This window comes from Drosophila montana, unplaced genomic scaffold, assembly GCF_035044405.1.
Source record: "Drosophila montana isolate Dmon_TW-CO22-7 unplaced genomic scaffold, ASM3504440v1 contig_2081_1, whole genome shotgun sequence".
In the NCBI taxonomy this organism is placed as follows: domain Eukaryota; kingdom Metazoa; phylum Arthropoda; class Insecta; order Diptera; family Drosophilidae; genus Drosophila; species Drosophila montana.
Genome location: NW_026996991.1, coordinates 140,941 through 157,844, shown reverse-complemented (window position 1 = coordinate 157,844; position 16,904 = coordinate 140,941). Strand labels below are relative to the sequence as shown.

General features: G+C 35.7%; 1 long non-coding RNA gene across 1 annotated transcript in view; it reads left to right on the top strand.

Annotated features, from left to right (window-relative positions):
- The window catches only part of LOC135426753 (uncharacterized), a 150,385-nt gene that overhangs the window by 38,890 nt on the left and 94,591 nt on the right, over positions 1–16,904 (top strand). Inside the window, exon 2 of the long non-coding RNA XR_010435953.1 lies at positions 13,886–13,926. This is a non-coding gene — a long non-coding RNA (uncharacterized LOC135426753). The remainder of the gene's footprint in view (positions 1–13,885; positions 13,927–16,904) is intronic.

Sequence of the window (16,904 nt, the reverse complement as noted above, 5' to 3'; positions counted from 1 at the left end):
TTGCAGATACTTTTAATATTTGTAATTGTATTTAAAATGAATAGCCTTTTTTAGCCACTTTTTGGACATTTTCTTTTGCTTACCAGCTAGGTTTAAAGAGCTGTTGGCTCAGCACAGCTAAATATTGATGAGACCATTTTTGAAATTAGAAATTCTACCTATATCTTAGCCTTTTATTACGACTGCTATGTAAATCAAATGCATAGCGGACACCCTGCAGCTTTCTAACTAATTAACACTTAATTTTATATCAACTGCTGGCAACGTAGAGGCTGGAAAACAGCAGCTGGCTTTTTAGCCACATATGTATGCGTGCAACAACATGGATGTCATGTTATAAATTTTGTGGTAATGTCTTCGAATTGTAGTTGTTGTTGTTAATCGCATGTTTGTCGAGCGTGTAATGCGCCCATGCAGCGGCTGCAATTACTTTGCCACGGTCATTATAAAGCCCCAGACATGGAAGCACACACTCAAACACACACATTTATGGAGGCAAGCGTTGCATTTGTATTTTATACACATGTAGCTATGTATCTTTGTATCTGTGTATCTTACTACCTACACATGTATGCATAATTAAACAAGCAGCAAAATGTTTTGGCTTAATGATTCACAAAATTGTCCAAAATTTACGGCTTCAAATGCATTTGACCAGCCAAAGGCCAAAAACTATACTAGCTAAATCCGTCACCCTCACGAGTCTCTCCTGTGTCTCCAAACTCAACTTCTCTGGCGTTGATTATATGGCCAAGTTAATGCATTTACCACATATGGTTTTCATATTAGCACACAAAACTAACTAATTGTTATTTTCTTCGCAAATTGGATTTTCATAAGGATTATTACAACACATTTTACGAGCAAAGCCAGTCGCCAGTCGTGTGTTGATCTATAGAAACGATACGATACGATATACACACACATATATATATAATATGCTGACTGCATGTTATAATATTGTTATTATAGTTTCCACTTACCTAGTATGCCCCATGGGCGTTTTAAGTGCCTCATTGTTTCAGCCTTGTTGTTGTATTGGTTGAGCCATGCCGCTTTTACACAATTTAGCTAAAATTGTCAAGCGAAATTGCGGCTCAAACAATATTATTACGTTAAATGTGTCCTTCTCTCTCTCTGTATAAATTGCATTAATATGTAATGTGAGCTCATAATGGAAGTGCGTTTATCTAAATCGTAATAGCTTTTAATGGCCAACAGGTAAGGGGAATTGTTAATTGCAAAGCAGTTGTAACTTTAGGCACTTTAGTCGGGACTTATTGGTGACAAATGGAACCAAATAAATTAATATATTCTGATACTTTAGTTGACAGCTTAAATAAACTTAAGATTAGAAAGGTCGCCAAACCAACATAATAATCTACGTGACGGGAATTAAAATATTAAATATATTTACTAAAAAAAAGGCTTGCTTTAAGCTTCAGAACTTCTATATCTTCTAATAGAATATATGCTTTTAAAAAATTATATAATACACACTTGCCTTGAAATACCACAGCTAAGGAACATTTATTTGCTTTGAATATAAGCTGAATATGAATTTGCATACAACTTTTATTCTGCTCAATGAATATTTTTATGGGCTAACACTTGGGAATTTAAGCATAAATATATTATTTTTGAAATATCTTGATGTTTGTAGAACATTTTTAATTAAATTATATTTTCCTATTCCTAATTGACTTTCAATTTGTTATATTTTATTGTCTATAACAAAATGTAAATCAATTTGCCTTTATATACATATGTCAAAATTGTAATATTTATTGTGCTTAATTTATAGTCGACTCATAGGCTCTACTTAAAGCCCTATAAAAATTGCACAGAATATAAAAAAAAATCAAAGGGGTTTGGTGAAATTGGCTAAAAGAAATACACATGTGTACGCACAACCAAGTAAACGTTGAGTTGTTTATAAACATATTCCAAATCTCACTTATATTGATAAAGAGATAGAGAGGGAGAGGGAGAGAGAGAAAGAATATATATATATACAGACATAATTAAATTTCAAAAGTTGGCCCATAGAAAAGGTCTGCTATTGCGAAAAACAGAAGCGGAAGAATATGAGGAACAAAAGCCCAGCTACAAGGAGCAACCAAATCAACTTGTTAGCAACGGCAGCTAAAACATTTTGCAGCAGGCAGCGTGCAACAAAAGAATTGGCAGTAGCCAAGGCGCCACATACTGAGCTGCAGCGGCGCCTGCTTATAGAAGCGGCTCACGCACAGATTGCCGCCGCCGGTAAAGGGTTGGCAAAGGGGCACGGGCGAGCGGCATCGACTACCGAGGCGCACATAGACGCCAATTAGCGTTCAACATTTTATGACATTTCGAGCGTGGCGCTACGCACATACGTGTGTGTGTGTGTGCAGCGCTTAGGGGTGCAACAAAAACATGGCAAAAAAAAAAATGCTGCCGCAGCGTTGCAAGCGAACCGACCAACAGCGGCAGCAACAAAATCTACGCGCTGCAACACTTCATTATAATTATGGCAGCTAGCTGCAACTGCAGCAAAAACGCAGCCAGCAGCTAAACCACACACACACACATATATGGAGCCACACACACACACACACATATATATATTTCAGTTATAAAATGCAGCCAAGCAGAGCGCGCGCTCTTGCTAGCTTTTTGACATTGACGCGACATTGACACCAAATGTTGGTTAATAAATTTTCTTGACTGCAAAGAAAATCACACCGCAATTGCACTTTTCAGTGTCAACTCGCTGACATTTAAACTTGATGTGTGTGTGACAGTCGCAATCGCAAAATGGCAAATGAGAAAACTCTTTCTAAACTCGAAGTTTTCAAAATAGAGACGAGTTGATTAAATGTGTCACATAGAATGCCGTTGGTAGTTTTTTGTGGCCTAGTCAGCGCATTCAAAATGGGAAATATGTGCCAGATCTGTAGCGAAATTAAAGTGTAGCAAATAAAAAGCTAAAATTAATACTTTTATTCTTGACTAGGAATCTGTGCAAGTTTCATTTATGCATGTTCGTATAAATAGCTTCCCTTTATTCTTTGTAAAATACCCGTTCTGATTAATACTATATATTGATTAGTAAATGAGTAATCGAGGCTTTAAAGCAACGAAAATCCTATCCCTAATGAATTGATTTGATCGATACAACAAATAAGAAAATGTTTAAACTTGTGATATTTTTTTTAAGAAAATTTAATATAGGAACAGTTGACTATTTCGTAATGCGATCTTTTAATTATTCTATTTTTGTTTGTTAACAAAATGATGCATCGAAAATTGTTATCGATAACGTTTCATCTCTATCGTATATCAAAGATACAAGTATCTGTCAGAAATTCTCTATAGTTTTTTCTGTTTATCTCAAGCGAACTACCATATATAACATCTCAGCTTTTGATTGATTCTTATGTCTCCAGTGAACGGTCTGATTATTAAATAACACACCTAAAATGTTAACTAAATTTCACAGCTGTAGTCATGGATTTCTCTTTAAGCTTAAGCAATGGCATATCCCACAAGAAAAAAGTTTTATTTTTTCTTAAATTATCAGCAGCGGTTGCTGTCAGACTTTTGTGACTGAGCTGCACATTTGATATATGGCCACACCTTTAATCACTCCGCCACCGCAAAAATCCAAAGCACAGTAAAGGTATTTCGGCGTGCCGAAACTTTGATGTGCCGAAATTAAAATGGACTCATTCCGCGAGTCTGTGTGAGACACATAATACCGGCACAAAGGCGTAAAAGCAGATCTGAAATTTTAAGCAGTTGATTTGTGCCGAGAAGTTATTCAGCGAAACTGGCAGACAAGAAATTATAATTTATTTAGAACAGCCGCCTGTGAAAAGTGTTGCTCAAAGAGCTTCTGCTTTTGCATTTCGTGATGTGATTGGCCTGCCGGATTGTCCGACAGCCGCCTGCCACTCGAAAAGATACAAATTCATTTCGTATGAATTTTGGATTTAAGAGCGAGTGAGTAAGTTGCCTGATTTTCGACCTGTATATATATATATATATATATATATATATATATATATATATGTACAGATATTTATAGTTGGCATTCCTGGCCAGCCAAACGGTCAGCCAGTTGGCCAATTCGCCTGGCAATTAAAAACAAACCTTTTGCCCATGCGAAAAACTAAACCGATATCAAGTCGCAGCGGACAATTTGTTGTGGCCATTGACATTGTTTGTGGCCCAAAAAAAATATATATATATATATATAAGCATTTTGCCCATCTAATAATAAGCCGTTGCGCATAGCCAATGGGATAAGGCAAGCAGACATCCAGACAGCAGGCAGGCAATTTAATATAAATTGCATTGGCTACAAACCGTTTTAATTATATTTATTATGCCATATGCACAAAACGCAAAACAAATTTCAGCAACAACAATAAAAATATTAAATAAAATATATATATTTATAACAAGCTTACGGTAAGCTTAATGAGTTTATACTTCATTCATATGATGAGGGCTGCCATGGATTGCAAATTTCGTTGAAATATGTGTGCATAAAAGCACGTATTTATATATATGTTTATATATATCGTATGTAATTTGTTTGGGATTATTGTGAAAATTGTGAAAAATGTACAAAAGGTCGGTCCATACAATAGAACGTTTTAATTACGCATTTGTTTTGTATTTTTCGCTGGCTGATAAAAGTTGCCATAGATGCGTAAGAGGGGGCTTCTTGGGTGGGCTTAACGGGAGCATTCCATGTAGCCAGTTGTTTTTGCTGGTAAACAAGCTACAACAAAAGGTGAACAATAATGTGGAAATCTTTGAATCAGACAATTATCTATATTTTTGCTACGTTCATTTTAACGTGCTGTGCTTTGTAGTTTTTGACTTGAAAATGTGGAAATTCGTTGATGGTTTATTCGTTTGTTAAGATACATGTATTTACAGCTTTAAACGAACTGACTGATAGATATGCAAAGTAAAAATATTTTGTGCAGATTTATTTTCATAGATTTTTCGAGTCATTGAACTGTTCAATCGATTGGAGAGTAAAAGATTTCTCTATTCTAATTTTTTAATGGAATATTTGTATATATATAGAAGCAAAGTATATTAGATATTATATAGTATATTCGATTGATAAGGCTGCAAAATTTATAACATTAATACGTTCTAGATATCTACGTCATTTAAAATGTTTTAATTTAAAGTCATCTTAAATACCTGCCTATTAAAAATCAGTTAAAGTGCGCTTAAAGCATTGCAGCCACACATGTTAACTGAGTAGCCCACATATAATGTTAATAAATGTATCTATGTAATGCAAGTCAGAGAAATGTCTATGAAGTTATGTGTAAACGGAACTTAGCGCAGCTGTTGCTGTTATGTTAAGCGTTGTCCATTGTTAATTTAAAGCATGGTTTGCCGCTGGCTTACTGCATGCGAGTACGTTGATAGCAAAAAAGAAGTTGATAATGCATAAAATATATAATTTGCAAAATTAATTAATTTTTACAACACATTAATTTCACCCTGACACACACACACACACAAGAGTACACACAGATAGACACACGTGCAGGCAGGCAGTCGCACTCAGTCAGCCGTGCCACATGCACCGTTGCCCCAGTGGCCACATAGCTCCGATTTGCCCCCCCCCCCTCTTGTTTTCCCTGCTGGTTCCATGCTTAACGCTTCTGCTTCTGCCCTGGCTATGAGTCCCAGTCGCTGTCGCCGACCACCGTTGCGGCTGCCGCTTGGCTATTGAGGTAAAAGTAACTGCAAAAGCGCTTGCAGCGCTCATTATGCTGCTGCACCACTTGCATAATTTTTATTTAATTTATTTAAAGGTAGCTAAAATGATGCACAGTACACAGACACAGACACACAGGCCAACCAGGGCTGCAAAAAACAAAATAAAAAAATGGATATATTTAAAATTACCTATTAACTTTTATCGTCTCTGTTTACGAATTGCCTTTGTCTATGGAGCTTGGGGTGCTTCAAAATGGAAACAAAAAGGTTCTCGATACTACGCGTATGTAAAATCGATAAAATTAGCTCTTGCTGGGATAAATTACAGAACTTTTCAATATCGAATTTTCAATATAATATCAGAGTTTTGAGTGTGAAAATAAACATATATTGAAATGCAGTCCTCTCTAAGCGACCCCGTCTCGTTATACTAAACATAAATTGACAAATGTTTTATTAGTTGTGAAAACCTTTATACATAACGATATTAAAAAGCAACTCACAAGTTATTTAGGTTTTTCGTTTTCTTATACATTTATTTAATTAATATTGTATTATTTATTTTCTTTTTCTTAATAATTTTTTAGTTGTATTTTTATTTAACTTTTTTTTACCACATTTCCTTAAAAGTTATTTAGCCCTTTATTTATCATATACATTAATTTTTTTGTTTCATTATTTATTATATTAATTTACCACATTCCCTAAGTTATTCATCTTTTTCTTTGTCTTATAAATTTATATTATTTATTTGTTTTATTATTAATTTTATTTAGTTACCACATACCCTTTTTCTTGCTATAAATTTATTTAATTAATTCTTATTATTTATTTATCCATTTTCTTATAAATTTATCTATATTTATTTAGCGTTAAGTTTTGTTAATTGCTTTTAGCATTTAAGTTTTATTTACAAATCTATTTTGTTCTTTTACTTCTCAATTTTCATTAACCGACCTACCCAGCAGTTCTTATTGCAACTAGTCTTTAAATATTAGTCCCGTAGCCCTAGGCCCCTGCTTACATTTCATTTAAGTTCAGAGCACGCTATTATATCCTCAATGTGCTCATTTTGTTGTAAAGTCCTTGGTGCGAGGTGTTTTAACATTCAAGTTCATGTAGCAATCGGCTCGGCTCCATATGTAGATTTTTTGTTTTCGAAACAGCATAAGTTTATGAGTGCTTCGATCAAATTGAGCTGCCTGGCCATGTTTAGGGCCCACTATCCGACTGACCGAGCGGTAGACCGGCTGGTCGTCGTCTTGTTGCAAATTATGTATGTCTTTTGACACGCAGACCCAACGCCCCTAGGGTAAAAAACTTTTTCCTTTATTTTAACGTTTTGCCAAGGGTAGTCAGAGGCACACTTTATGGTGGTGCCCATGGTGTGTAGCTTACGTATATGTAAGTCTAAAAGGCTCTTGTGCGAAATTAAAATGTGCTACATTCGCATGTTTAATTAATGAAATGTTTGACAATGTCGGCAGCTTCAGACTGTCGGCTGGCCCTGTCTGCCCGTTGACGGCTTCCACTGTCAGTTTTTGTTTTTATGCCATTTCTTGCCCAGATCCTGTGCACAACAACTCCGCCTCCCTTTGGTCCCTGGCGTTTGTGGTCGAAGCGCTTTGATGGAATGCTCGCTCAAAATGCCAACGCTAGCACGCACATGTGTGTTGTATGTGTGTGTGAATGTATGTGCGTGCATGTGTGTGTGTGTTGTAATGGGCCCCTTGCATTATTGAAATCGACACAATTTTACTTTTAAGCAGCGACGGCGTCAATGCAACATGTGCAGACCGCATCCAAGAATCGCCCTGAGTGACAGTGTCTTCGGGCCCAAGCTTTGCACAGTGGTATCTGATAGAAATTTTATGAAAATAAACATTATTAACAATTTTTATAATAGCATATATATATATATAGATATAGATATAGATATAGATATAGATATAGATATAGATATAGATATAGATATAGATATAGATATAGATATAGATATAGATATAGATATAGATATAGATATAGATATAGATATAGATATAGATATAGATATAGATATAGATATAGATATAGATATAGATATAGATATAGATATAGATATAGATATAGATATAGATATAGATATAGATATAGATATAGATATAGATATAGATATAGATATAGATATAGATATAGATATAGATATAGATATAGATATAGATAATGTATATTTCATTTCTATATATTGAATTTGTTAATGTATAAACATTTATATTTACAAATTATTATAATTAATAGATGAAATTTTATCCTTGAACCACTGTGCATTTTCAACAACATGTTGCGTGAGGTGTTGCTGTTGTTGTTTGTATTTTTATTGTTGTTGCTGTTGTTGTTGGTAATACGACTGCAGCGCCAACTGCGACTGCGAAACTGGTCTCTTCTGTTGAGGTCTGGTCTGGTCTGGGGGTTTTTTGCACAGCCCGCCATCAAGTTCAAAGTCGAAATGCTTGTAATATGCAAAAATGTTTTAATTAATCACTTTGATGCACACCGGCAGGCGCAGGCGCGTGACATATTGAGAAGATGTTCAGTGCCTTCATCGGGGTGCCGGCTGACTGTCGTTGCTGCGATGATATGCGCTTATACATGAATATATTCACACTCTAAAGAAATATTTATGTCTTAATAACTTTGCAATTAACCAAGTAAGCGAATAAATGCATATGCTAATGCTTAAGGGATTTGATTTGGTTTTTTTATATAATAGAATATGAATCTCGATTTTTTTGATTATTTAGAAAACGAATATGAATATGGATTAAATTGATTATAAGATATAGCCTTTAAAGCTTATGCCGAATCCAGTTGTTTAAGTTGCTTTTGTTTTATTTATAGGTTTCATAACATTTAATAATATATCACTTAAAACTGACTCTCGTCCAAATATCACATGACAACAAGCATACGAGACTTTTAGAGTTGAGGATAGAATTTTGGTTGTATTCATTTTTTATGATTTATTTTACAGAATTGTGTACATTTTTTATGTGTCCCAAAATGAATATTTCGTGCTTATGACAATATTCAATAGTATTTGATGTTTTTATGTATTTTTATAGTTTACAGTTTTAGGGGTTTATGCCAAAATTTTGATTAAAAATTTGACTTTGCTTTGGCTTCCCATGCAATTATTTTTTTGTTGGCTGGTTTTGTGTAGGGCTTACGAAATGCTTGTCAAATTAAATTTTTGGCATTTTCCCCTTGGAAATAAGACTACAATGGGAAAATGGAAAAACGACAAAAGCAGCCGCAATGGTAAACAATATTTTCGCTTTTGCACTGGCTTTGGCTCTATGTTCAATATTTCATGCTCGTCTATGCGGCAGCGGTTGCTATTGAAACCTTCACCTGGGCTTTAGTCTGACTTTTTTTTTACTTTTCTGTCGCATTTTTCTGTTGCCAGTTTTTAATTTTCCGCCAGCGCCGTTAAGCTTGTCATTAACCCAGTTTGAACTGCGACCAAGCCATGCGACACACTGTGGCAATATACCCACGTCGGTGGGTTATGCAGTCGGGCTATACCTATGTGTATATATATATATGGGTGTGTGTATATTTTGTGCATTTTTTATGGACCGCACTGAGATTTAAATGAAATTAAAATCGGAGCTTGACTTGCGGGCGCGCCTGAATATTTAACTTTATGCGAAATGAAAATGGCTCCAACTATCGTTTTTCATTATGGTATGGGGAATTTTAATAAAAATTGGCATACATATAATCGATGGCCAATCCAATTGGAACGTGTAAAAAAAAGAAGAGGAGACGGTAAACTGTGGCTCTGTGTGCGGGGTAGCATACGATGAAAGCTTACCTGATATGAAATTAAATGGGATTAAAAGTAGGAGGAGATTCTTTATTTATCCTGCTTTTAATGGTCCCTAGCTAGTACTTTTATTTATAATTTGTTATTGTTCGATTATATTCGATTATATTCGACTAGCGGGTATGACCCGGTCTTGCCCGTGGCACGTATGTTATAAAATCAATGTTCTCAAAAAAATTTGAAATGATTTTGAAACTGATCGGACGGTAAACAAATAACTTTCATACAAACGTTTTCCGCCAATTTACCACTGTTGCGAGTGGAATTTCCCAAATCGCTGAAAGACGTATTCATTACATTCTTATGTAGAGCTTTGAAAATAAGTTTGAAGCAAATCGGACACAACTTAAAACTTCGCCCAAAAAATCTTTAAATCGCATTCCCCCCGAAGAAGTTTGAATTCTGCGAAAAGTGTGAAACACGTATCAAATAATTTTTCTTATAGATCTCTGGAAATTAATTTGAGCGCGAAACGCGAAACACCAAATCTTTGACCTCCATTTCCACCAAGGAGGAACGGATTATTCGAAAAGTGTGAAACACCCCTCAAATGAATTTGAACAAAGATCTTTGAAAATAAGTACGAGGCCGATCGGATGGTAAACAAAAAAGTTACATACAAACGTTTTTCGTGATTTTGCCACACTTGCGGGTGGAATTTCCCGAAACCCCGTCTTAACGTGCACCCACATCACATAAGGTAGCTACAGTGAAAATTTCAGCTTCCTAGCTCTTACGGTTTGGGCTGTGCGTTGATCACCAATCAGTCAGTCAGTCAGTCAGTCAGTCAGTCAGTCAGTCAGGACAAACAGTTTTATATATAGAGATTATATTTGTTTCAATGTTTTATATTCAAGCAGAGCTTAACTGATGACAAATTTATCATTAGCTGCCATTTCTTTTTTTTTTTTTTTAAAGAATTTTAAACAAGTTGCAGAATTTGCACAGTAAGAAAATGAATTCCATAAATGTTTCTGTGTCTGGTTTTGCGGCAAGTTTGTTTGTTCATATATCTGTGATATTTCTTAATATATATATAGGTTTTTTAAAAAAAAGTAAGAATGCCACACAACGAGGCAGGCGGCAGCCAAAACAACAACAACAACCACAGAAAAAGGTCGCCTCAGACAAAATTGAGCGCTAGCCGAGCAGTAAAAAAAGCTTCAAAAGGCAACCAGCCAAATGCCAATAAATGAACAAAAAAAAAATGATACAAAAAAATATTAAAGCGGCATATTTTGCTTTTATTAAATCCAACCAGAAAAAAAAAAAACAGAACTACACATTTTTGCTGCCGCCATAAAGCGTAGAAATAAAAGCACTTAAAGTTTGTCAGCAACGCGATCAAAATATGTTAAAATCGAACTGAAATTACGGCACTTAAGACTCTCTGGGTCTGGATTCTATAAATTCTGGTTTCTGGTTCGACATAGGCCCCCAAGAAATTTATGACCTGAGCGATAATGCGAAGCGCCGCAAGGTGCACGCAGTGGGCATTCATAGCTGTAATGTGGTTCTCAAGTTGAAGTCACCCTCATCTGCATTATAATGATTATGTATTAAAATGTATATATATGGATGTGGTTTTTGGTTATGTATTGGTATATGGCATCAAAGGCATGCTGGCAACTTCCGATTTATCTCAATTGGTGACAATTGAAACGCCAGCGCATTTAGCACCAATTTGGAACACGACCAACCTGAAAACTGATACAGACATTCAGTAAAGGAAACCGAACAATATGAATGTCTTCATTTCACGCCACAATAACATAAAGGCGACTAGTGGACCTTTAAGAATAACTTTTTGTTTTTTTTGTTTTTATTGTTGTTGTCACTGATTTGCGTATTAATTTTGTTCTGCTTCGAGCTGTTAACTCTTTGAAATTTGAGTAGCTATGCATAAAGTAACAATATGCTTAACGAGGGAAGTTTCAGTTCGCTTAATCGGGCATCTCTAGATGGAATTTTAACTTTGGGCCACATAAACATTTGCTTTCATTTTCCACCCTGTGTTGTGGGTGCGGTGGCTAGGAAGGTGAGGAGCGCCGAAAAGTGTGAAGTGTGACATACTATGGAAGCCAGAAATATTTAAAAAATAACATATTAAATTTTGATATATAAATTTTTTTTTGTAAATCTTAGTTTAACTGGCTCGAGGTCCGGTCCTAAGATTTATATATATTTTATTATAAATTTTTATTATTAGGTACAGTATATTTACATTTTCTGACATTTATAAAATTTGTAGACACGTTAATTTAATTATAAGACCTCATCAACGCATCAATTTCAATGTTCTAAGTTTTAAATGTCGAACAAATAAATAATTTATTCGTACTATATAACCTATATTTTAACGCAAATTCTCGTCCAAACTATAACGATTTTTATGATTTATCTAATTTATACAAAATATTATTTGAGACTTTTTCAGCAAATTTGTTATTTTCCATCTTTGAATGTTCATAATTTAGTCTGAGCTCAGCGAATCTTATTAAAAGTTCTTTTACAGTATTATATTGTCTTAAGGGAGGATTTTTAATTGCAATTATTTTTGAAATGTTATTTATTATATTTTTTTTTTTATTAAATTTTAATGATATTTTCAATTGTAAACTCCTTTGCCGACCCTTCTGCTCAACACTTCGTGCCACTCCTGCTCTCTCCGCAAGCGGGTTGTCCCGGCAGCTGTTGCCGCGGAAGTAGACGCCCTGCAATAAAAATCTTTGCACGCCCCACTTAAAAATAAAGGTCTCATATCAAATTATTGGCAAAAAAATAAAAAGAAAAAAATATATATATAAAAAGAGGAAAAAGGTAGAAAATCTGTCCAAACACTTCAAAATAATTTGACATCAGCTCAGTTTATTCCCACAAAATCTCAACGTAAAAGAGATTGCTGATATATGCCTCTGATATCTCGCTCAATAGATTGTCAAACTAATTTGTGCGCAGGTAGCCCAACTGCACAACTAAGGGATCGGTTCAGAAATTATAAAGATGTTGTGAATAAAAAGTATCGCATGACACAGTTCGACAAAAGGTTGACAAACTTCTTGAATTACCAAACCCGGCGAGAAAGACTGTCTGTGACTCGAGTCGCTTGACGGAGTCTGGGCCAGTTTCAATTTGTGGCTAGCGAAATTTATGAAGCATATAATTTTCATATGCAACACCTGCTGCAGCCATGTCTGGGACTTGGATCTCTCTTTCTCTGTCGTCTTTATGGCAGAAGTGCTTATATAAATAAAAAGTTTATAATTGCCGACTGACTGTGTGATACTCTTTGCATTATTATGTTGGGAGTTGGGGCTTGGGCTGGGTTTGCTTTCTGAGTTGCTTATAAATTAAGTCGAGCGCTCCCACGGACACTGGTGCTGTACATTAAGGACACTTGATAGCTTAATTTATTGCAAGGCACAAGATGCAGGACAACGGCTGCAGAAAAAGCCAATGCTGAGATAATTGCATGCAGAACAAGGACGACAACCAGACCGCGTGGGTGCTGCTGCTGTTGCTGGTCCTGCTGCTGGTCCTGGTTCTGTTTCAGACTCTTCCTGCATGTCCTTGTTGTTGGTCTTATGCCGCGCTGCGCTTCGCCTGGCTGCACTCATATGTATATGTATGTATATGGGTGCTGCAGCTAACAACTGGGTGTTCCAGGAGGATACGTGTGTGTGTGTGTGCGCCCGCTCGCGCTGCTGCATAAAACATTTTAAATTGAGCGTTAAAATTAAACGATGCATCGCAAAGCTAACAAACGTGTCTAGAGCAAAAGGGCAACAAAATGCACTCACTCGCTATTTTGTGGGTCGAACGGTTGGGTACTCGGCACTTGTTTATAAGGTCGTTAATCGTATGTGTGTACTACATATATCTATACTATATGCACCATAAGCAGCACATAAAATGTGCACACAATATAAATTCAAAAGTCAACTGCGTTTTATTGAGATTTGCTTTTGTTTTGTGGGTCAAATGTTAAAAGAGTTGTGCTTTTGGGTCTTAAATGGTATTTAATTTGATTGTAAGTTGTGATATTTCAAGCGCACTCAGTGGTATAAAATCAAGATATTATTAGAACAAAGATATTATCCGATCTAATAATTTTCTATTATCTCAAATAGGTCTTTAGACAACTTCTAGAACTTATCAATTCAGACTATCTTTTTATTATACATCTTTTTGTTTTGACCTTACTTCTTAAACCTATTTTTCTAGCATATTACTTATCTATCTAACTTATATATTTCCATAATTTTATCTTTATAGTTAACATTGAAAATAATTCAAAGGATTTAAAGGAAATGCAGGTAAGTCTTTATTACATATTTCATATACTGAGCTGCAGTCCTAAAGCACATATTAAATGACAGCTCCTTAAATTTTCTCTATTCGGCTAAACTGAATTTGACAGCTATTTTCCAGCTCATTTTCATTGAACACAACAGACTAATCTCGTGCACAGAGTTTTCATAAATTTTTAATAGCCAAAACAGGGTCAGAGAGGGCGGAGTGGTAAGGAGCGCCAAGCGTGAGATTCACATGAAAGTTGCTCAATCATTAACAGATACAACTAAAAGCTCCATTGTAGGTATTGTCCTGGCAAACTCTCTCTTGCCAGTTACCGCTCAGTCAGTTATTCAGTCACTTAACCAACTGATGGATGTGTCTATGTCCAAACAAAAGGCTCTGTTTAGCTAACAGAAACCAATAAAGTGAAATGAAAATGTTGGTCCAATCAAAAATAATTCAAACGAGCGCAAAATGAGAACGCGACTTTGTTTTGGTCAGGTTTTCCTTTATTGCATATCCTATAAAACTAGCAAAGTTGTCACGAAAGGGTACGATTAGGTTGCCAAAAGAGTTTATATTAGAGAAAAGCATCAGTTGGCTTTGTTTATTAATTTTTGGGCATAACTTTCAGTTTGGTATTATAGTTATTCAGCTAGCATATTACTTAACTGAACTGTTAATAAAATATCAATCAAATTTTATAGAATATCTAATAGTCGAGCTCTATTAACTGGCATCTTATATGCTTGGCTCAATTTTGGGCTTGGGTTATTTTGTTCGATATTTATTTTATTTTTGTTTTGTTGGCCTGCGCTTGCAAATTGACAATTTAGCCTTTCACCTGTCTAAACGAATCTATCGCACATCAAAATAAATATTAAAAACTAACCAACAATGGCAAGGCACAGACTGAGGCAAGGCTAAACAAGGTTGTTGTTGTTGTTGTTATTGTTGTTGTCAGTCAGGCAGTCAGCCAAGTAGCACAACGTCACTCAAATGCTCGCTCCGCACAGGCTTCAACATTGTGACTTCAGGTTTGGGTTTGGGTCTGGTTATGGGTTTTTGGTTCGTGAGTTTTGAGAGTATTTTGAAATTTGAGGCCACCGCTCGGCACTCGAGAGTCAAGGCGAAGCCGTGTGGCCATAGTTTTATATTGACATTTCGGCGCGTTATCGCGTCGGCCAACAAAAGGAGTCAACTTGAAGAGCGCCAGTCAAAAAGACCAGTCGTTGAGGCAGGCAGCTAGCCAGCCAGTCGGTCGGTCGTTCGTACAGGCCCCTAATCAACTCAGCTCAACTCAACTGACTGACTGTTTGACTGGGAGCCTTGGTATGCAGCTAGTTGGACAAAAACAATCAAGTTAGATGAGAAATGTTGAAAACTTAGACTCTGAAATGCTCTATAGTAGAGTGTACATAGGAGGAAAGGAAAGTAATCATAAGGTGAAATATTTATATTAAGTTTTCTATACTTATATAAAGTAACCAAAAACTATAAATAAACATGTAGATTCTAGTTATTAAAGATATGCTAGTCACAAATGGCAGTTGAATATCCAAATTAGGAATCTCAATAATTGAACGTTAAGGGAAAAATGAAAGAGTAGAACAAAAATGTGCTAACAATGTTCAGATAAATTCTACCAAACTTAGCACGCTAAAATCAAGTACAGAACTTAACTTAAAATCAGTTAAAATCTTAGGGACATACAAAATATTAGTATGGTTTTCGTAGTAAAGGTAACAATGTCCTGGGTTGAGTTCCCGGGTGTATGAATTAACATATGTTTTAATCGAAGATCATCATCTGTGTTTTTTAAATATTTAAATAATATTTATTAGAAAAGTTCGATTATATATCTACTTTTACTGTTAATGATATTTTGTTAATAATATTTGATAAATGGGGTAGATATATATCCCATACTCTAAATAATTAATTAATATTTTTTTTTATTATTTTATTTGTATTATTTATTATTTGAATAAGTATTGTTTTCATTACACCTTACTCAAAAACACCTGTTACGAACTCTTTCCATAAACTAATAGACCCTATTTTCCATAACCAAGTGGTACAACTGATAAACAACAGCAAATTTTTGGCGCGCTGTCTGACAGACAGCAACGGCATCAACTGTTCAAGCGATGGCAGCGCAACTGCAATGCACATTATAATTTCCATTAGAAGTTAGCAAACGGATCAGCAACAACAACAAAGTGGGAGTGGCAAAAGTGGGGCAATGAAGAAGGAGAATGGGTGGTGGTGGGGGTCTGGTAAGGAGACAGTAGAGCAGTTGATACGGCAACAAGTCCAAGTCCAAGTGGCTGCTGCTGCTGGCACCGTCGCAATGATGGCGTAAACAGAGAACTGTCATTATGACAGTTGATTCTTTGCGGCTGCTGCTGTTGCAGTTGCAGTAACTGCTGCTGCTGCTGCTGTTGCCGGGTGCCCATTTAAAATTATGGCCAGCAGAGTGCAGTTGGAACTGGCAACTGGCAACTGGCTGGCAAAGATATATAATTTTATACTTTCGCATAATGTTTTGCATTAAAATTATAATAAGTTTCAACTTTTGCATTGCAATTGCGTCCAGTGTTCATTTCAGTGTTGCCACACTCTCTTCAGATTTCAGCTTCAGCTTTCAGTTTTGCAGCTCAGCCCAGCTCAGCTCTTTGGGTCAATATCATTGCGTTATATCTGGCTCTGGCTGTGACTGAAAGTGGATCAAGTCAGTCAGCCTGTCATTTATTTAATGTTTGAAATGCTTGAAATATATTCATTGCATTGCATTTTAAATTCTCTTCCCCTCCCGATCCAAACCCTTAATGGCACTTACAATAGCTAAAAGGGTCATTTCGCTGGGACTTTCTTAATGATTTTTCTGGGCACTACAACTAAGTAGCGAGTAACTAAGTAAAAGTCATCTATTAGCTGCCGATGAGTGAGAGTTTTCAAACTTGAAAGTGGCACATTGCAGCGTTTAATCGTTCAT